Source organism: Aphelocoma coerulescens (genome assembly GCF_041296385.1).
Source record: "Aphelocoma coerulescens isolate FSJ_1873_10779 chromosome W unlocalized genomic scaffold, UR_Acoe_1.0 ChrW_unloc_scaf_1, whole genome shotgun sequence".
Classification (NCBI taxonomy): domain Eukaryota; kingdom Metazoa; phylum Chordata; class Aves; order Passeriformes; family Corvidae; genus Aphelocoma; species Aphelocoma coerulescens.
This window is the reverse complement of record NW_027184080.1, coordinates 19593985-19616443: the sequence shown is the minus strand read 5'-3', so window position 1 is coordinate 19616443 and position 22459 is coordinate 19593985.

Here is a 22459-nt window from a genome sequence, read left to right as displayed (position 1 = left end):
CCGAGTTATTATAATTTTGAAATCAAGGGCTTTTAGGCAAAGTTATGGGAAATAGGAATAACAGTTCTTTACTATTTTATATATATATATATAACAAGTCAAACAAACAATAACTATGGCAGTAACAGCAAACAATCACAAATCCAGTCCCAGCCTTCTCAGCTTTCCCCTTTGGTGCAGTTCTGCTCACAGCCAGCAGGGCAGGTGCAATGGTTCCCCCGCGGCTGCAGGGGGCGCTCCGGAGCGAGCTTGGGGAGCACACGGCGCCGGTGGCCTGGGGTCCCGGGGAAGGATGGATCAAAGGCTTCACAAACTGCTGGGCAGCTGGCCCCGGTGTCCGGCTGGACCCTTTGGAACAGCAGGCAGGGACGGCAGGCTGGAATGGCAGGCTGGAGCAGCAGGCTGGAGTGGCAGGGACGAGCACAAATCCCGGGTGGCAGACACGATGTATCCAAGCGGGGAACCCCCCGGGAGGTCTAGGCAGGCAGGGCGAGCACGGCTACAACGTAGCGAATGCTCAAATCAGCTGCGGGGCAGGGTGGCCACAGCTCGGCCTCCAGCGGGGCAGGGAAGGTGGGCCAGGGGTCCTGGGATCTTTCTTCGCAGAGAGAAAAACGGCCGAAAAGAACCAACAGCTTCTCTCCTGAGAACACCGAGAGCGAACTGACCCCACACCCAGGTGAAACAAAAGAGTAGCCAGGTCTTTTGTCTTCTCTTAAGCACCCAGCGATTTGTATCTTAGCAACAGAATGGGGGAAAATTCCTTTAACAGAAAAAAAAACCCAAAAAACTAGACCTCTTAAAACCCCAACACTGTCCCAGCACCAGAAACGAGAGAGAGCTTGGGGGGGGAGTTTGTCTATTCTTAAGTGTGGATCACAGAGGCAGTCACAACTTTAAGTGGCTTAAAGAATTGTCCATATTCAAACTGGCCATCTGATAGGTTCTATCAGGTCCCAGAGGAAACTGTAAGCACCCCTTAGCAAGGACATCCCTTCTGGGACTATGCTTGCTAACCTATGACAATGGGGAACAAAAGATGACCTGGCACATGATTGCTTGGAAATTATGCAATGCCAAACAAAAGTTCGGGGGGATCTAGCAGAACAAGCCCTCTTGGAAGGGGAAAGCATATATGTTGATGGTTCATCCAGATGCTTGCAAGGAAAAAGAATGTCAGGATATGCCTTAGTCGATGGGATAAATATGCAGACCATTGAAAAAGGAAAACTACCTTCAAATTGGTCGGCGCAATCTTGTGAATTATACGCCCTAAAAAGAGCACTGGAGCATTTAGCACACAAAAAGGGGACCATCTATACTGATTCAAAGTATGCCTTTGGGGTAGTACATACCTTTGGAAAGATCTGGGAAGAAAGGGGTTTACTAAATTCAAAGGGGAAGGAACTGGTGCATGAAGGCCTGATTTCAGAAGTTTTGGAGGCATTAAAACTGCCTGAAGAAATAGCCGTAGTGCATATCAAAGGACACCAAAAAGGGATGACCCCAGAAATAAGAGGGAATAATCTGGCAGATCAAGAAGCCAAAGATGAAGCAGAAAATGGGACTAAGCGAATTATGTTAATCTTGACCCCAGAGAGGGGAGAATTGGAAATCCCTAAATTTAGTGAAAAAGAAGAAGAAAAGAAATTATCTAAAATAGGGGGAGAACAAGATCAATCTGGAAAATGGAAACTCCCTGATGGGAGACAGTTACTTAATAAGACACTCACTAAGAGAATATTAGAACATATGCATCAAAAAACTCATTGGGGTACTCAGGCTTTGTGTGATCATTTTTTAAGAAATTATGGGTGTATTGGAATCTTTGGAGTAGCAAAACAAATAACTGAGAACCGTATAACTTGCCAAAGAGTGAATAGGAAAATAATGAGAAAAACAACATTAGGAGGCCATGAGTTAGCTCTGAGACCATTCCAAAGTATCCAAGCAGATTTTACTGAACTTCCCCAAGTACAGAGGTGGAAGTTCCTATTGGTAATAGTAGACCATTTAACTCATTGGGTGGAAGCAGTTCCTGCCAGTAGAGCTACAGCTAATGTAGTATGCAAAACCCTTCTAGAACAAATTATTCCCGGTGTCTCGGTTTGAAAGACAGGTGTCTGCTAAGGAAGGCAGAAGCCTCCCTTGGAGTGGCAGATGTAACCCCTTTCCCTCTGAGTTATGATTTTGGAATCAAGGGTCTTTAGGCAAAGATGTGGGAAATAGGAATAACAGTTCTTTACTATATATATATATAGATAGATAGATAGATAGGTAGATATATAACCAGTCGAACAAAACAACAACAACTATGGCAGTAACAGCAAACACAAACCCAGTCCCAGCCTTCTCGGCTGTCAGGCTATTTCCCCTCGGGTGCAGTTCCGCTCGCAGCCGACAGGGATCGCTGGCGGCTCCCGGTGAGCAGGGCAGGTGCGATGGTTCTCCCGCAGCTGCTTTGGTGCCCTGGGATCCCGGGGAAAGATGGAACAAAAAAAACTTCACAAATCCCGGCTGGTCAGCCGGTCCTGGACTCCCGGAACCGCAGGCTGGACTGGCAGGCCGGAGCTGCAGGCACAAACACAAATCCCGGGTGGCAGACGAGATGTATCCAAAAGGGGAACCCCCCGGGGCTCCAGGCAGGCAGGGTGAGCACGGCTACAGCGTAGCGAAGGCTCGAAACAGCAGCGGTGCAGGGCGGCCCCAGCCCCAGCCTCTAGCAGGGCAGGGAAAGCAGCCTTGGGATCCCGGTGTTGTTTCCAGCAGAAAGGAAAGACGCCGAAAACGGGAACCAGCAGCTCTTCTCTCCGCGGCTTCTCTCTCCAGACGCTGAGAGCGAACTGAACTGCCCGCCAGGTGAAAACAAAAGCCTGGACGGGCCCTTTTGTCTTTCTTAAGTATGGCTATCTCCTCTCAAGTATGGCCATTTATCTCCTAGCAACATGCTATGGGAAAAAATTCCTTTAACAGAAAAAAAACTAGGACTAAAGTAAAACCCCAACACCCGGGTATGGAATGGTTAATAAAATAGACTCAGATAGAGGAACACATTTTACATCCAAAGTCTTACAACAAATAACTCAAGCCTTAGGGATAAAATGAGAATTACATACCCCCTGGCACCCACAAAGTTCAGGCCGAGTAGAAAGAATGAACCAAACTTTAAAAAGAACTTTGACAAAATTAATGATTGAAACTCAAATGTCATGGGTAAAGTGCTTACCTTTGGCTCTGTTGAGAGTCCAACACAGCCCAGGTCAGACCTGGGAGTGTCTCCTTATGAGATGATGTTTGGATTACCCTTCCTTACCACTCAACATGAAACATCCACTTATGAAATAGGGGAACTGTCAGAAAATATGTCACCACAATTGCCAGAACACTTGAAAATTTGCGGCTGAAAGGAATGATCCCTCAAACCACAACCTTGGAGTTCAAAATTCATAATATCCATCCAGGGGAATGGGTACTAGTAAAAACATGGAAAGAACAATCTTTGACTCCACAATGGGAGGGTCCTTTTCAGGTACTGCTGACGACTGAGGCTGCAATCTGGACCAGGGAACGAGGGTGGATCCATGCCAGAAGAATCAAAGGACCTGTAAAAGAACCTGAAGAATGGACTGTAATATCCAAACCAGGTGATACCAAATTGACTCTTAAACGGAAACCAGGTGGCAATGAACTGGAACAATCTAAATAATCCGAGGGATGTGCAAAGAATCACACCTAACTGAGAAGTAAAGCCAAATTTATATCAGTGGTTTCAAGTGCCCCCTGGACAAATTCTGAGGCATCTTGGGGAGGAATATTCCCACTTCAAATGGGAGAGTTGGGACTGTATCAAACAGGGGATTCTCATGTTCTGATTCTAGCCTGTGATTTGTATTAAGAAGGGGGAGAATCACAACTTCCATCAGTGCCACATCATATACCCTGTTTGAATCATTCTAACATGGGGCATGCCAACTAGGTCAAATATGTGTTTAATCTGTGGGAAAATTGGCATTTCACACCATCGACGCCCTAGTTGTAAGGAGTGTCAAGCACAAAATCGACCCTCTATCCAGGCAGAATTACAAGCAACAGAAATAATAACTTTGCTCTGCAGATGGGAATTACTAGTGCCTGTTGAATGGGAAATACCTGAGATACAATGGGATACTACAGTTAAAAAGTGCCAGAAGAGATTTGCCTAAAAGCTACAAAAAGGGAAGTGACAAGGAAATAGAGGGCAAGACCGGGTTGGCCTCTGTACTCACCACCGAGAAGATCCAATACACCTCCTATGGGTTGCAACCTCATAGGCAAGGGAGGTGGGAGTATAAGCCATGCCGGACCTCTGTTATTCCTTCTTTTGTCACTTATCCTGGTCCCTTTCGGGACACCGGCAAGACCATGTTACAAATGCTATCAAAAGCTTTACATGGAAAGACACTGGGGCTTCTTGCTTATTACTCATACCCATATCAACAGTCACTGTTATGACTTGTCCAAATTAGGTATTTGCATGCATAAAGGCGAAAAATATTGGATTACAGAAAATTTAGGAACAAGTGAAAACAGACTAGGAAGTAATTGTCCAAAAGGAGAAAAATGGATTTGCTTCACAGCTGCCACCAGGGGAACAGTCCAAGATTTGGTAAAAGAACAAGTGGTAAATAAAGATACAAAGCCAGCACAGCAACCTCGCCCTATATTCACCTCACGTCAAGACCTGTATGCAAAGCTTAAACAACAGTTAAAAGAGGAAAAAACCCCAAGGTTGGGAAAGAACCTGTTTGTGGAATTGGGGGAGAGGATAGGTAAAGAACTTAACATAACCAACTGTTGGGTCTGTGGAGGAGTTTTAATGACAGAAGAATGGCCATGGAAAGGTAGCAGCATAGGCCCGGTAGAACACCTTAAATGGAACCGGACAAATATAAGAGGGGGGAACCAACTTAAAGGGTGGATTTTAAGTTCAACAGTGATAGGGGAAGAATGCCTCTGGCGAACTGGGAAAAATTTTCTTAATGAAGTAGGAAACACTCCCTGTAAAAGGTATAAAGTAAGTAACAAAACTTCAATGTGGTGGGTCCCAGAAAAACCAACTTGGTATTGGGCTCAGAAAAAAAGACAAGACTGTGTATATGATAATGAAATTGGACTCTTTCAATGTAATGACACAGGGAAAAATTCTTATTTTGGAATCCCAGAAATATCCAAATTTTGGGACAATATAAATCAACAAGAAGGTGATTATTGGAAAGCACCAGATGGCTTATTTTGGATATGTGGGAGAAGGGCATACCCGAGACTCCCTTCACATTGGAAAGGGAGCTGTACACTAGGAATCCTTCAACCAGGGTTTTTCCTTTTACCAGAACCAGAGGGAGATCAATTAGGAATACCCGTCTATGAGGACTTCAAAAGAAATAAAAGAGATTTGGTTTGGAGGATTCCAAAAATGGAAAGATGAGGAATGGCCCCCTGAACGCATATTGGAAACATATGGGCCAGCTACCTGGGCACAAGATGGAAGTTGGGGATATCGAACCCCAATTTACATGCTGAATCGTATCATCAGACTCCAAGCTCTTGTAGAAATCATAACCAATGAAACAGCTGGGGCTATGGAATTAATAGTCAGCCAGCAACGCCAAACCAGAGCTGCAATATATCAAAATAGGCTGGCTTTAGACTATTTATTGGCTGAAGAAGGGGGTGTATGTGGGAAGTTTAATACATCGGATTGTTGTTTAAAAATTGATGACAATGGGGATGCCGTTCTAGATATCGCCAACAATATCAGAAAAATAGCCCATGTACTGGTCCAAAAATGGGAATCAATGATGTCTGCTAACTGGTGGGATGGCATATTGGAGAAAGAATGGTGGAAGAAGCTAGGTTTCTTCCTCTTATGTGCTACAGCTGGTCTAATATTTCTCCCTTGCTTGATCCCCTGTTTTATTCGGCTAATCACCAGCGTAGTTCAAGGCATGCAAGTTGTGGCAATGCCTCCGGACCCAAAGGTGGCTATTTCTGGAACAGCACAAAAAATTATGGTATTAAAAAGACAAAGTGATATAAAAGACCCTCTCAAAGAAGCCAAATTAATGTGAAAAGAGCAAACGAACATTAGAAGCCAAGAAGAAAAGAATTATTGCTCAAGCCAAATGATTTATAAAATAGAAAAAGGGGGGATTGTTATAAACATGTATTGTAATATTGGCTTCTCGCAAGTATTAAGGTCGATATTGTATAATGTTGGAAATGCTTTTGCTGTGTAGATGTAGTTTTCTTTCTTTTTAGCAAGAATATTAGCAAGTGTGAGTGAGTAAGATAACTTCCAAGCGAACAGAGGATGAGGCCCAAGAGCAGCTAATCAACACTGCCCGGAGAACAAAGGGGCCCAAAGCGGCTCTGCCTGGGGGGCCAAGAGGCCCAAAACTGCTATCAACCCTGACTGTTTGGGGAATTAAGAGGCCCACTCAACTATCAACTCTCACCTAGTGAGCCCAGGCCCAAGAATCAAAAGAAATAAAACCGCAAGGCAGAAGAATACGCATGCTCTAAAAAGGCGGAACCAAGGAGTGGCCATGCAGAACAGCTCCTGGAAACGTTTGAATATGCATAAAGAACAGACAGTGAAAATGGTATAAAAAGGACTATCCTCGAGCATCAGGTGTGTTCTTGGCAGAGCGCCAAGGCACCAGGCTGTTACCTCTTTGCTTTATTTTATGTGTCTCTTATTGTCTTTATATTAAACTTTTTAAATTCTCACAGGAGAGTGAACCTCGTTTTTCACACTCCCAATTGATTTTTTCCACTGCTGTAGTTCTCCAAGGGAGAACGGTATCTTTATATAAGTCACCCCCTGATTTCTGAATCGTGCCGAAACCGGGCCAGGAGACACTTCAGAGACAGAGAAGTGGGTATTTGCTTTATTCGGTGCGCCGGGTGTGTGGGGATCACTCCTCCAAACACACACCTGGTGCTCTCTACAACACAGTATTAAGGGTTAAATTATGAACATTCATCACATTCCTTGGGACAGGCGTGGTTAAACAAATTATTTATTGGAAGTCATTAGCATATGGGCCACGCATGCGCTGTGTGTCCTGGTGGTCGCGCTGAGGAAGGCCTCTCCTCTTCCTCGGGGGTCTTTCTGATGAAGGCCAGTAGTCATCCTCACAGTGAACTTTTTCACCTTTCTCCCTGGGCATGCGTAGTCCTTTGAGGGATGATTCAGCAATCTCTGAGATAATCCTTGTCCCCTCTATCTTGACAAGATTAGGGTGAATTCAGCTTCTCAGGCTTTGTAATTAACATCTTCTGTCTGAACTAACATTGCTGTCTCCCAATAGTTAACTTGTGCTTACATGAGTTAGTTATTGACTGCCCCTTCTTCAATCCCCCCTTTTCTTTGGTTATTTGTAATTCTTTACAAATCTTGTATGTCTTTAAAGTAAGAACCCTTCTCTACCTTATCTCTAAGTTTATGCTTGTGCCACTGAGCATAAGCATCGCGATTCCAAGTACATAATATCATACAACAGTAACTACTAATACAAACAGTAAGTAGGAATGCAATAACACAAATAGCTATTACAAACAATTGTTTAAGCCAGGATAAGTTGGGTAACCATGATGTAAGTTTGTCCCATACCTCTTTAAACCCTCAAGAAGTGTTGTCTAAAGTGATCTGATGTAGTGTCTGTGTTTTTTCCAGAATTGTCTGCAAATCTGTTTCTATTCGTTTGTCTAAATCAACATAACTGCAACAGCTTGTGTTTATTACTGTACATACTCCTCCTTCTTTGACATACAGCAAATCTAATGCAAGTCTATTCTGTATGGCTAATTGTGAGATTCTCTTAATCTCGATTTGCTGTGCTCTTATGGCATCTGCACTGGCATTCATTATAGTTTCTACAGTAGCAGAAAGGTTCACTATTGCTTTCTCTAGTTCACTTACTCCGAGTCCCGGTATAAACCATCTGGCAAAGCTGTGAAATCTAGTGGGCCTATCTATTAAGGGGTTTGATGTCCTTTTGGTCCTTCGTATAAAGGTTCGGAGCAAGCCTTGTAGTTGAGAAACAACAGTAATGTGGGGAAACACTGGTCCTATGGCACAGCGGCCTTGCCATCCTAAGGGTAAAACTTTATAGGCGCTGTGACCACATATCCAGTACCAACCCCGCCCTGTGGGCACCGGCCAACCCTTGGGCTTTGGTCCTCGTCTTGTTTGATTCTTATTCCACATGTTGGCCCCCTCATAGGTCCAGAATTCTGAGCAGTTGGGGTAGCTGCCTATAAATGTTAAGTTCCCACATTTGGAGTCTGTCTTATTCCCCCCTGAGTTTTTAGGTACAGATTCTTCCCAGCACCTCTGCACACAGGATACTGGTGAGGACCCAAGTATTGGCTCTTCAAACTCCAACTTCCACTGAAGTTGATCTAGGGATATGTTGACATAATGTGAAAGCCTGTTAGTACTAAGTGCAGCATAGATTGTTGTTGTATTAGGGAATGTTGCCCCAACCAAAGGAAAGCCTCTAGCAGAATTCTCAGGCAGCTGAGAACATATCCAGCAATCAGTTAGATTAAAATTTTCAACAACACCTTTGAGCAATCGAAGGTATGTGTTCTGGTCCCATGACCCTGCCCCAATTATCAATGTTACCAGTATGGTCCAAATCATGTTGTGTTGATTTTTCGTAGTTGAAGGCGCAGAGGTCCTGTTCTTCTTTACTCCCACTCTGGCTTTGGCGCAGGTTTGGTCCTGGTATAATGGATCCAGGTCGGTTTTCCTTGTACTTTAATTGCTGTATGAGTGGTCAGCAGTGTCTGATAAGGTCCTTCCCACTTCTCCTGGAGTGGATCCCCTGAAAAAGACTTAACATAAACCCAATCCCCTGGTTTCACATTATGAAAGGGTTTATCAGGTGGTGGTGGTTGACAATTAACAACTGTAGTGCGTATTGATTGTAATTTTTGACCTAAATGCTTTACATAATCTATTACGTAGCTTTGCCCTACCAGAGGCACACTGTCATTGTGAATCACGTTTGTTCCATAGGGCCTTCCATACAGAATTTCAAAGGGACTTAATTTTTCTTTGAGTCGTGGTTTTACCCTAATTCTTAGCAAAGCCATGGGCAGAGCCTGATACCAATATAAATTAGTTTCTTGACAAATTTTGGCTAATTGTTGCTTTATTAAGTGATTAATCTTTTCTACTTGTCCACTTGCCTGAGGCCTGTATGGTGTATGTAACTGCCAGTGTATGCCCAGTAGATGACTCACTCCCTGCACCACCTGGGCTACAAAGTGTGATCCTGTCAGAATTAATTTCTCGGGGTACCCCAAATTGTGGAATAATTTCTTATATTAAAGCTTTAATAGCTTCTCTAGCTTTATTTAGTCTACAAGGGAAAGCTTCTGGCCAACCTGAAAAGTGTCTGTGAGGACTAGAAGGTACTTGTATCCCCCCTTCCTAGGTAATTCAGAAAAGTCAATTTGCCACACATCCCCTGGTAAAACTCCTTTAGTGATAGTTCCTGTGTTTAGCCTAACAGTGGTATTAGGGTTGTTTTTAAGACAGATTTCACAAGTGGAAGTTATGTCCTCAATTGTTTCCTTTAATTTTGATGCTGTCACTTTGTCCTTCAAATGGTTATATAAAGCATCAACTCCCCAATGTCTCTTAGAATGTTGTCTTTGGATTAATAATTTTAACAGTTTTCTGGGTATGATTATGACACCCTTTATTCTAGCCCACCCATCAGATCTTATTTGTCCCTTCCCTTCTTGTACCCAATTTAAATCATCAGTGTCGTATGGTGGGGGTTTTTCACCCATAAGGATGTTAGAAGGGATTAGAGCTAGGGCTTGATTTTGATCCCTGCCCGCCACTGCCTTTGCTGTTTTGTCTGCCATAGCATTTCCTAGTTCAGGGATAGTGTTACCCTGGGAGTGTCCCTTACAATGCATTATAGCCCCTTGTCATAGGTTAGCAAGCATAGTCCCGGAAAGGGTGTCCTTGATAAGGGGTGCTTACAGTTTCCTCTGGGACCTGATAGAACCTATCAGCTGGCCAGTTTGAATATGGACAATTCTTTAAGCCACTTAAAGTTGTGACTGCCTCTGTGATACACACTTAAGAATAGACAACTCCCCCCCAAGCTCTCTCTCGTTTCTGGCGCTGGGACAGGTGGCTGCAGGCCCCGTGCGGGGGCCAGCGGGCCTGGCCAGGCCCTGCTCAGGCCAGGCCGTGCTGGGCCACAACAGTCCTGGAGTCGATGGACCTGTTCCAGCCGTGGAACCCCCCCACTGCCTTGCCGTGGGCAGCCGGAGCGGCTCGGCTCCCCCCTCTCTCCACTGTGATAAGAAAAATTCAACATTCCAGCTGCAAAGCTGCAAGGCCGAGGTGAGATTAACCCTTTTATTGCTTTGAAGAGCTGAAAACCTGAGGGAAGAGAGAGAGGAGATGCTTAAAACTGAAATTCTGTTGTGAAGCTATGATATATCAGAGTATCCCGTTGTAATTTCATGAAGATATGGGGGGTGGAGTGTTCAACTCGCAAGCAATAAGCAGATGCTGACGCAGCTGTAATTTCATGAGAAGTTTGGACAGGGAGAGATGAACCAGATGAGGACTTTTGCTCCAAATGGGAAAGGAGAAAACCTCAGTTCCTAGAGATGCTCCCAGAGATAGTCTTAAAGATGAAGATGAGGAAGACCCTTTGCTCCCAGGGAAGGAGAAGGGCCTCTGTTTTTTATGTTTCTGAACAGCTCAACCTTAAAATTGTACCCCAAAAAACTTCAAGAGTGGACCCTCGAAAGCAGTTGCGGGAAAAGCTGCAAGTCAGGGGAAGGGACTCACATCGCGAGCAGAGAGACTCCTCTTCCTAAATGGACTGAACAATATTTGGAAGTGGGCGGCTGTCTTGTTGTGATACTGTTTTCATAGCACGAGCAAGAAGAGACTTCTCTTTCTAAATGGACTGAACAAGGTTATTATGGAAGTGGGAAACAGACTGAACATCTTAAGGGTTGTCTTTTTACATTGTCAGTGGGAGAAGGGAGGAAGGTGGGGGGAGGAGGAGAGTTCTGAAGGTGGTATAATTTTTTTTTCTTTTCTTCTTTTAGGTCTGTTAATAAACTTCTTTATATTCTTTCAAGTTGGTGCCTGCCTTGCATTTCTCCTAATTCTTATCTCACAGAAGATAAACAGTAATGAGTATTTTAGACCAAACCACTACACTAAATTGGTGTTTCTGCCCAGTTACAAACCCAACCCACGACACCCCTTTTGAAGGTTTTACCAATGCTTCCTGCAACTGTACGATTTCAGTAGCATGCTTGATTTCTTTCTTCTGTGAGGTTATTAAACCCCTTTCTTTCCAGATAGCCCCGTGAGCGTGTACCACCCCAAGAGCATACCTTGAATCAGTCCAAATGTTGATAGGTTTTCCTTCGGCTAACACCAAGGCTCGAGTTAGGGCTATTATTTCAGCCTTTTGAGCTGATGTCCCCACAGGTAATGGTTTTGCCTCAATGACAGCGTCTGTGGTCGTAATTGCATACCCAGCAAGCCGTTTACCATTCTTGACATAACTGCTCCCATTGGTGAACCAGTTGTCTGCATTTTCTAGCACAGAGTCCTTTAGGTCCAGGCGGCTGGAGTAAACTGCTTCCATGGTTTCGATGCAGTCATGCTGTATGGGCTCCTCAGTAACTTTGCCCTGGAAGTAAGCTGCTGGGTTTAAAATGTTAGTTACTTGGATACTCACATCCTCTGATTCTGCTGGGGCAGCCTGGTATTTGAGAAAGTGAGATGGGGTTAGCCAGTGATTTCCTTTCTGTGTGAGCACTGCTGACACTGTGAGAGACAAAAAGAGTCATCTGCTGTCCCATTGTGAACTTGTGAGCTTCCTCTATGTTCAGGATCACAGCTGCCACTGCACGCAGGCAGGTGGGCCATCCTTGGCTGACCACGTCCAGCTGCTTGGAGAAATAAGCCACTGGCCTTTTGTATGGTCCCAGCTTCTGTGCCAAAAGTCCCAGCGCCAGTCTTTGTCTCTCATGTGAGAACAACAGAAAAGGTTTAGTGACATCTGGTATGCCCAGTGCTGGAGCTTGCATTAACTCATGTTTCAGAGATACAAATGCATTATTAGTCTCTGGTGTCCAGCATAGGTGAGTTCCACCAGTCTCTTTTAGGAGTTGGTATAAAGGTTTCACAATTAGTCCATAGTTGTAGATCCATAATCTACACCATCCTGTCATTCCCAGAAAAGTTCTCAGTTCTTTGGTTGTGGTTGGCCTGGGCATTTGACAAATTGCCTCCTTTCTGTTGTCTCCCAAGGCTCTCTCCCCTCCTGCCAGTTCATACCCCAGATATGTAACTTTCTGCAGGACTAGCTGAGCCTTTTCAGGAGAGACTCTATATCCACTTAGTCCCAGAACATTTAAGAGACTTACAGTCCAGTTCTTGCAGTCTTCACAGGTCCTTGTTGCTATTAGTAGGTCATCAACGTACTGCAGAAATGTACCTTCTCCAAGTGGCAGTGTCCAGGCTTCCAGTTCTTGAGATAATTGACCTCCAAATATCGTCGGGCTATTTTTGAATCCTTGGGGCAATATGGTCCATGTGAGCTGTCTCTTTCTCCCTGTTTTGGGGTTTTCCCATCCAAAGTCAAGAATTTACTGACTCTTTTTAGCTAATGGCAGACAAAAGAAAGCATCTTTGAAATCTAAAACTGAAAACCACACCCAATCACTTTGTAATTTTTTAAGTAAAGTGTAAGGATTGGCTACTACGGGATGCAGTGTTTTTGTTATTGCATTTATTGCCCTCAGGTCCTGGACTAACTGATAACTTCTGTTTGGCTTTTGTACTGGTAGAATTGGGGTGTTGTACGGGGACCAACACTCTCTCAGCAACCCTTGATCGATAAATTTAGCAATTATTGGTTCTATACCCACTCGCGCTTCGTGCCTTAGTGGATATTGTTTGACTGACACCGGCTGTGCCCCTTCTAATAATTCAATAACCACAGGGGAAGCTCATTTTGATCTTCCTGGGATTTTGACATCCCATACTAGTGGGATTACTTGATCTGTTACCTCATCATCTATGGGTATTCCTCCTTTTTCAGGGACATTTGCTAAACTTAAGGCCAAAATTAATTTTTCTTCAGGAACCTGTAGTCTCATTCCTTGTTCTGTGAATTCTATTTTTGCTTCTAACCAGGTTAATAGATCTCTGCCTAGCAGGGGTTTAGGCGAATTTGGAAGATATAGAAATTGGTGTATTCCCATCTTTTTTGCCTAATGTAAATTTTAAGGTTGTGGGAGTGTGTTTGCTTTGGTTCTGTCCGGGTCTCCCCTCTAAGTTCTTTAAGTTTGGTGTCCCCCAGTTGGCGTCCCCCCTGTTTTATTAAAATCACCCTATATGTCATTTTTGTCTCCTCCCAGGGCCCTGTCTGTCACTCTGGCACCCCTCCCAGGCTTCTGGAAAGTTCTAGCCAGGGGGCCAGGTGAATGGTCCGGGGAAACAGGTCCCTCCCTTCCCCCGTTACAGTTGGTTCCCTTACGTGTCCCTCGTTCTGTTTGCCACACTCTTCCCTTCCCTGGTTGGTTAATCTGTAATCCCTCCCTTGTCTCCCCCCCCCCCATAAAATCCCTTGCACGAGGTCTGCAGGTGCGCAGAATTGGGCACCCCCTGGTGGTTGAGGTCCCCTCGTTCGGAGGGCCAATAAACTTTCTGGATTTAACCCAACTCTGAGCCTGCCTCCTTTCCTCCGCCGTCTGCCTTCATCGCCGCAGTCCCTTGGAAGGACCCATGAGCCAGATCTCTGATCACTTCGATATCAGAGGCTGGCCCCCGCAGCCTGCTGTGTCCCGAGCTGACCGGGCTGAGTGGGAACTGTTCCTAGAGGACACAAAGGCAGCTTGGCGCCCAAGCGTGGGGTCCCCCGCTTCCATCGAACCCCACGGAAGGGACTGATTGCTTCGGCAAGTGCATCCTTGGGACGTCAAGCTACCCCAGTTGCAGCACGCTCCATTCTAGTGAGCTGCGCTCCTGGGGGTGAGGACGGTAGCTTCGCCCACACCAGCGGAGTCGTCCTCGGTGGAGGAACCGGTCGCCTGGAGCTTGCCTGGACGCCAGTCAGGTAAGTATTTTTCCCCGGGGGGGGAAAAACTTACCTTGAAGCCGGTAAAGGCTTTCGGAGGGACCGGTACGGTCCCCGGCTCTCGAAGAGCCGAACGTAGGCTGCACAGCCCCGGGACAAGTGCGGTTACCTTGTCTCTGGTTGGTTTCTGGGAAACCGGCATTCTAGGCTTGAAGTTTTTAGCTCCAGACGCTGTGCTGTCGGTGCTATGGGCCCTAAACTCTCCACAGCACAGAAGGGGGTATTTTTCCAAGTTGTGGGACTCCTTGAGGGTGGGGGGATAAGTTTTTCAAAGGCACGTTTAAAAAGGTTTATTCGGTGGTTATTTCTGCACTTCCCTCAGTGCGCCCAGAATTCGGTTTTGAGCGTTCCCTTTTGGAACGCCGTGGGAGCAAAATTGGCGCGATCTAATTCTGTCAAAGAGAAAGAATTGTAAAAATTTTCCTTTCTGTACTTACAAATTAGATCCACTTTAAATAAAATAAAGGAGAGGGAAGGACAAACAACCCCAAATTCCCCAGTTGTTACCCCTAAGCCGTCTCCCAAACCCGTGTCCCCTAAATCGGGCATCCTGAAGAGAGCAAACCGCGATGCGCAGAGTTGCTACCAACTCCCTGGCTCTCCTCGGGATTCCCAAAGCCCCCGCCTGGACAGTCCTGGCCAGACTGCCCGGGGCTCATCCTGTTCCCCGACTTCCCCAGTTGTTAGACCCCGAGTTCAGTTTAGCTATCCAGAGAGTTTAGAAAATGACCTCCCTGCCCAAGGAGGACAAGATGGCAGGCGCCATGTGGCAGAGACCCCCTCTTGCCCTCCCCCCCGCTCTTCACCCCGAAATCCCTTTCTCCCAAGTTCCAACCCCTTTCGCCTTGACCCCTCCTACTCCCAAGTTGGGTCCACCCCTCTTGCCCCTCCCACGTGTCACCAGTGCGCGCCCCCGTGCCCCGCCCCCAGAAATCGCGGTTCCATGCCCGGCTGCCACCCACTTCCTGCTTCCGGTTCCCACGCCTGTCCTTCCGGTTCCCATGGTGTCTGGCCGGAAGGGGGAGGGCCTGAGGACCGGAACCCGGAACTGGACCCCATTCCCTCGGCCGCTCCGGTTTTTTATCAGAGGTCCCGGAGAGGAGGAACAACCCATGTCAGCTGGGAGCCCCTCTCCCACCAAACAACAAAGGAACTCTGCAAGGCGCAGAAGGAGTTTGGGAGAGAAAGCAAATATTTTCGTGGCCTTTTAAAGGCAAATCTCTCCGGAGCAGTAATGACACCCTTCGATCTGCATCAGCTTTTCTCATGCCTGCTTTCCTCAGCAGAGTTTCTGCTCTGGAAGGCAGCGTGGGAAAGAGAGCTCCGCAGACTCCTTCCAGCGCTCTTGCAAGGTTCTGATACGGCCATTGATGCCGACAATCAGGAGCTTACATTGGACCATCTAAGCGGCAAAGGAGATTGGGCTTTGGCGCCGAAGCAGGCTCAAGGCCTGCCTTTGGAGGTCTTGCAACAGGTCAAGGCATTCCTTGGTCTGAGGCCTGATGCGCCCGTAGAATCCTACTCGCAGGTCCGGCAGCAACCCACTGAGTCATTCCTAAAATTTGTGGAAAGACTAACCCGGGCTGTAGAGTTGCAGGTTAAGCAGCCGGCGGCCAGGGAAGAAGTCATTGCAGAAATGGCTATGGTGAATGCCAATCCTCAATGCAAGGCAGCCATCCTGAGCCTCCCCCTGGCCCCCCCGCCAACCATACAGGCTATGTTAGAAGTTTGCGCTGCGAAGGCACCACACCTGCAACCTACCAGCTTGGAGAGACAGCGGCCCAGAGGAATGGCCTCAGTGGGAACAGCAACGCATCGCCCTGCAGCGGATCAGAGGAAGACCACGGGCCCGAACACCAAACCACCTCCAACTGCGAACGGCCAAAAGCGAGCCCTGCAGGCCAGGAACACCTGCTTCCTATGTGACCAGCCTGGACATTGGACCAGGGACTGCCTGCTCAAGCGGCAGTTCCAGCAATTTAAAAAGGAACATGGACCTGGGGGACAGGAGGGCCAACAGCAACAAAAAAACTGAATGGGGAGCGCGCGCCAGCCCCGCGTGAAGACAAATAAGGGACGGGACGCGACGGGGAGGGGGAACTCAAAGAGGCAAAACTACCAGACACGACTTTACAACTGGATTTGACTTCCTTTTCTGATGGTTCTTTCAGGTTGCAGCTGTTGACACCGCTCCACCTAAAAACCAACGAGTGGCATACCGCACCCGTAAGCACTGGTGGTGAGCTGTGGGCAGAAGACCAAGGCCCTGACAGGTATGTCATAGTCGGAAATGTTACCTGCACACCACAAGAGATCGAAGTCGCTCCGGGACTAATGACATCTAGTCCCGAAGGACCCGTTCTCTGGCTGCGCTGTGTCCACCCACCTCTGTTCCTGCCCAGAGGGCAGACAGTCTCCCAGGCTATCCCTGTAGAAAGGCCACCCCCAATGGTGTGTGCCACACATGTTATAGGGACAGAGAAGCCTCGGGTAGGCTGCAAGGTCAACAGAGGGGAGGAAGTCCTGCACCTCAGAGGGCTTCTAGACACAGGGGCAGATGTGACGATCATTCCCACACAGGAATGGCTGGCACATTGGGAATTGCAGAACGTGGCTGGACACGTGCAAGGTGTTGGGGGCATTCAATTGGCCAAACAATCAAAGAGCATCGTGCAAATCAAGGGACCGAGCGGACAATTGGCAAACATACGTCCGTTTGTATTAGACTACAAGGAACCCCTCTTGGGGATAGACCTCATGCAGCAGTGGAGAGTCACAATTGACCTACCTGACCCCCCGAAAAATTTTTGGATTGCGGCCACTGAAGAGCACCCTACTCAAAAACTGAATTGGAAAACTGATCACCCCATTTGGGTAGAGCAGTGGTCGCTCTATGGTGAGAAGTTGAAGGCGCTCGAGAAGCTCGTGGAGGAGCAACTTGAAAAGGGGAATATTGTGGAATCCAACAGCCCCTGGAATTCCCCTGTCTTTGTTATCAAAAAGCCTAACAAAGACAAATGGCGGCTCCTTCAGGACCTTCGTCAAATTAACAATGTTATTGAGGACATGGGCTCTCTCCAACCAGGGATGCCATCCCCAACGATGCTCCCTCAAAATTGGAATCTGGCAGTAATTGATATTAAAGACTGCTTTTTCCAAATTCCCCTGCACCCTGACGATGCCCCGCGTTTTGCCTTCTCGATTCCTGTTATCAATCGAGAAGCCCCAAGGAAAAGATACCATTGGAAGGTGTTGCCACAGGGTATGAAGAACAGCCCGACCATCTGCCAATGGTATGTCTCTTCCTTGCTTGCCCCAGTTCATTCAGCAGCAAAAGAGGCCATCATCTTTCATTATATGGATGATGTCCTCGTGTGTGCCCCTGACAATGACATGCTTGCCAGTGTGCTTGACCTGACAATCAGTGCATTGGTTGCTGCAGGGTTCGAGCTCCAAGAGGAAAAGATTCAACGGATGCCACCTTGGAAGTACCTGGGCCTAGAAATTACAAAGCGGACCATTGTGCCGCAAAAATTGGCTATTAAAACCAACATCAAGACTCTGGAAGATGTCCACCAGCTGTGTGGGTCTTTAAATTGGGTGAGGCCGTGGCTGGGTCTGTCCACCGAAGACCTAGCCCCCCTTTTTGATTTACTAAAAGGGGGAGAGGAGCTTAGTTCTCCCTGGACACTCACCCCAGAGGCGCAAACAGCTCTGGAGAGGGTGCAACATCTAATGTCCACCAGGCAGGCAAGCAGGTATGGGCCTGACTTGCCATTCAAATTCATCATCCTGGGTAATCTGCCACACTTGCACGGGGTTGTCTTCCAATAGGAAGACAAGAAGAAGAAGAGCAAAGAGGACCAGGACCGGAGGGATCCCCTCTTAATCATAGAGTGGGTATTTCTCAGCCATCATCGGTCCAAGAGGATGGCACAGCCACAAGAGCTGATGGCTGAACTGATCCGGAAGGCTAGGATCCGGATCAGAGAGTTATCAGGATGTGACTTCTACTGCATCCACGTGCCAATTAGGACAAAAATGGGCCAAATTACTAAGGCGATGTTGGAGAGTCTGCTTCAAGATTGTGAAGCATTGCAGTTTGCTCTGGAGGGCTACACAGGCCAAATTTCCTTGCATAGGCCAGCCCACAAAATTTTCAATTCCGAAATTCAATTCGAGTTAAATATAATAATTGTTTGGAGCAAGGAACCTCTAAAGGCCTTGACAGTTTTTACTGACGCGTCCGGGGCGTCCCATAAGTCCGTGGTGACTTGGAAAAACGCCCAAACTCAGCGGTGGGAGACTGACATCAAAGAGGTGGAAGGATCGCCTCAGGTTGCTGAGTTGGACGCAGTGGTCAGGGCTTTCGAAAGGTTCCCCGAACCCCTAAATTTGGTAACAGACTCTGCATATGTTGCAGGGGTAGTCTCCAGAGCCGAGCATGCCATTTTGCGTGAAGTCTCCAACATGGCCTTGTATGAGTTGCTCTCAAAGTTAATAAATCTGGTCTCCCACAGAGAGCAACCATTTTACGTGATGCACGTCAGGTCACACACGGACCTGCCCGGGTTCATCGCAGAAGGCAACAGGAGGGCAGATGCCCTCGCTGCGCCAGCTGCGATGGCCCCGACTCCAAACGTGTTTGAGCAGGCCAAAATCAGCCATCAGCTGTTCCATCAGAACGCTCCTGCCCTAGTTCGTCAATTCGATCTAAAGCACGACCAGGCCAGGGCAATTGTGGCTGCATGTCCAGAATGCCACCAGCTAGCTCTTCCTGCCATTGGTACTGGCGCAAACCCCCGTGGACTTAACAGCTGCGAAGTGTGGCAGATGGACTTGACACATGTTGCTTCATTCGGCAGAATGAAGTACGTACATGTGTCGGTTGATACCTTCTCGGGAGCAGTTTTTGCCTCAGCCCATACAGGGGAAAAGGCTAGCGATGTCCAAAAGCACTTAGTGCAGGCATTCGCTACCCTGGGCATCCCCAAAGTCATCAAAACAGACAATGGCCTAGCGTATACGTCCAAGGAGTTCAGGAGCTTCCTGCAGCAATGGGGAATAGAACACAAGACTGGCATCCCCTATTCCCCGACAGGTCAAGCCATTGTAGAGAGGGCCCACCAAAACATCAAAAGAATGCTCCAGCGCCAGTGCTCCTCCAAAAAGCTAGAGTCACCTGCTGTCAGGCTCTCAAAGGCATTGTTCACCCTAAATTTCCTCAACTGTGCCTTTGAGAACCTGAACCCACCAATCGTGCGGCACTTTGGGCGGTCTCAGCGGTTGCAAATGAAAGAAAGGCCTCCGGTGTTGGTTAAGGACCCGGAGACTAGGGAGATACAAGGGCCTTATGAACTAGTTACCTGGGGGAAAGGGTACGCATGTGTATCCACCCCCGAGGGCCCTAGGTGGATCCCATCAGTGGGTGAAACCATGTGTCTCCCAGACCGTCAGGAAGGGAAATCAAATACCCCCAAAGACCGGGGTAGGCTAGTCGTGTGCCTCTCTGAACCTCAGGCCCCAAGTTTATCCCAATTACTATCCCCAGTTTCAACCTTATTTTTCTAAGTTTTGTTTTAGTTTGGAGACATCGGAGATGGGTCCTGTGCCGTCAATCCGAGCCGTCACCGAGGTTCTGCAGATCATCACCCTGCAGATGCTCCCATGGCTTGTGTCCTCAACCAGCAGCCAATGTATGGTCAGTTCTAGCACGTACCATGGGTCAGGACCACATATGCCTATCCACCGCTGCGGCCCAAAACCCCATGGCTACGTGTCTAGTGGGCATCCCTCTCGAGCAAGAAGAATTTACTTCTCTTCCCGAAAAGCTCGAGCCCATGCAAGCTTCGATGACGCCTTCCCAGACCACCAAATCATCAAATACGGGTAGGGCCTCTGTTGCCAAGCCGCCTGTCAACTTGCACCGTCCCCGGGTACCTTATCGGAGACGGCCCCCATTCAGCTGGCACCGCAGGGGAAAGCGTGACACCGACAACCCCCTTGAAAAATGGCTGCCCCGGCTCCCAAGGGCCAGTAGCGAGCCCCAGGAATTAGACCTCCTGGGGTCATACCTGGCTCGCTACTGTGTCCTGTTTCAGTTCGGGCTGTCCCCAGATCTGGAGGCTTTTAAGATCATTGCCCCAAATCACCGGGAGTACAAAGCAGCCAAATGGTGCCTGGCCGTCAGTAAAGTGACCACTGAAAATCCTCACCGGTCACCCCCGAAAAGGTTACCCCGGGGACTGTTCCTCATTTGCTGCGACAGGGCATGGGCAGGCATCCCCTCTCGCCTATTAGGAGGCCCATGCACAATAGGCCGTTTGACGCTGCTGACACCCAACCAAACAGTAGTCAGCGATTGGGAGAAGAAAACATACCAAACCTCCGAATTGGCAATCAAAAAACGTGAATTGGCCGAACTGGACCAGAATTGTGATTCAGAAGTAATCCATATGTCCAGACCAAAAGGGGTTGCAATCACCGTGCTCTTGCCATGGGTGGCTGCAGCCAAAGCTTTAGGGGAATTAGGCCACTTAGAATGTTGGGTTGCCAAGCAAGGGAACCTTACTTCAAGCGCCCTAAGTGACCTCTTAAAAGACGAGGAACTGACCAGACAAGCCACCCTACAAAATAGGGCGGCCATTGACTTCCTACTCCTCCTCCATGATCACCGGTGTGAGGAGTTCGAAGGACTATGCTGCCTCAATCTATCATCGAGGGCTGAGAACGTCCACAAGACCATCGATAAGATGCAGGCCATGGTGAAGCAGATTCAAAGAGAAACTGGCGACTGGCTCGGCAGCATCTTCAGTGGATGGGATTTATCCGGGTGGACTAGATCCATTCTCCGAACCGGACTGATCTTGTTTTTTATTCTCTTAGTTGTCATAATTATGTTCGGGCTGCTGAAAAGACTGCTAACCAACATGATTATGAGCTTATCCTCCCCTGCAGAAATCAACCAAGCAGAGCTCTCCAAAGACTTTGAACTCCAGCCTATGGCCCCGGAGATGACGTGGTTCGGGGACCTGTACCCAGACTCAGAGTACTGTCCCCAACCCGAATTCATGTCATCTTGAAAAAACAAAAAAGGAGGACATGTGGGAGTGTGTTTGCTTTGGTTCAGTCCGGGTCTCCCCTCTAAGTTCCTTAAGTTTGGTGTACCCCAGTTGGCGTCCCCCCTGTTTTATTAAAATCACTCTATATGACAGTTTTGTCTCCTCCCAGGGCCCTGTCTGTCACTCTGGCACCCCTCCCAGGCTTCTGGAAAGTTCTAGCCAGGGGGCCAGGTGATTGGTCCAGGGAAAAGGGTCCCTCCCTTCCCCCGGTTCAGTTGGTTCCCTTACGTGTCCCTCGTTCTGTTTGCCACACTCTTCCCTTCCCTGGTTGGTTAATCTGTAATCCCTCCCTTGTCTCCCCCCCCCATAAAATCCCTTGCACGAGGTCTGCAGGTGCGCAGAATTGGGCACCCCCTGGTGGTTGAGATCCCCGCGTTCGGAGGACCAATAAACTTTCTGGATTTAACCGAACTCTGAGCCTGCCCCCTTTCCTCCGCCCTCTGCCTTCATTGCCGCGGTCCCTTGGAAGGACCCACGAGCCAGATCTCTGATCACTCCGATATCAGAGGCTGGCCCCCGCAGCCTGCTGTGTCCCGAGCTGACTGGGCTGAGTGGGAACTGTTCCCAGAGGACACAAAGGCATAAGGTCCTAAAAAAATAGGCTTCCTCAGTTTTCCCTGTAGCCCCAACAACTTGGACATAATCATTACTGACAGGACTCAAAGTCTGATTCAGGACTGAGAATGTGGCTCCAGTATCCACCAAAAACTCCACCTCCCATTCCCCTAGCTTAACTTTGACCAACGGGTCGGCTAGGGAGGGACCCGCCGGTCCCCATCACTCATGGTATAGCTGTGCTGCAGTGACTGGTCCCGGTGGTGCTGATGATTGTGTCGTTGGAATCGCGGCATGGTTCATAGGACAATCTCGTTTCCAGTGCCCAGCCTGTCCCCATAACAAACATCGATCTGAGCCTGGGCATTGCTGCCTTTGTCCTCTAGGTGGGGGCCTTCTCCCGCCCCTGGGGAATCCCAATCCCCTGACCTGGGCCATTGCGACTGTGTGGGGCTGTGCCCTGTTTTTCTAAACTTCCCATGCCACTGCTAGAAGTTTCTCTAAATTTCGGTTATCTGGTTCCTTTATCTTTTGCAGTTTTCTACGTATATCTGGTGTTGATTGCCCCATCAATAAGGATATTAACTGTTGCTG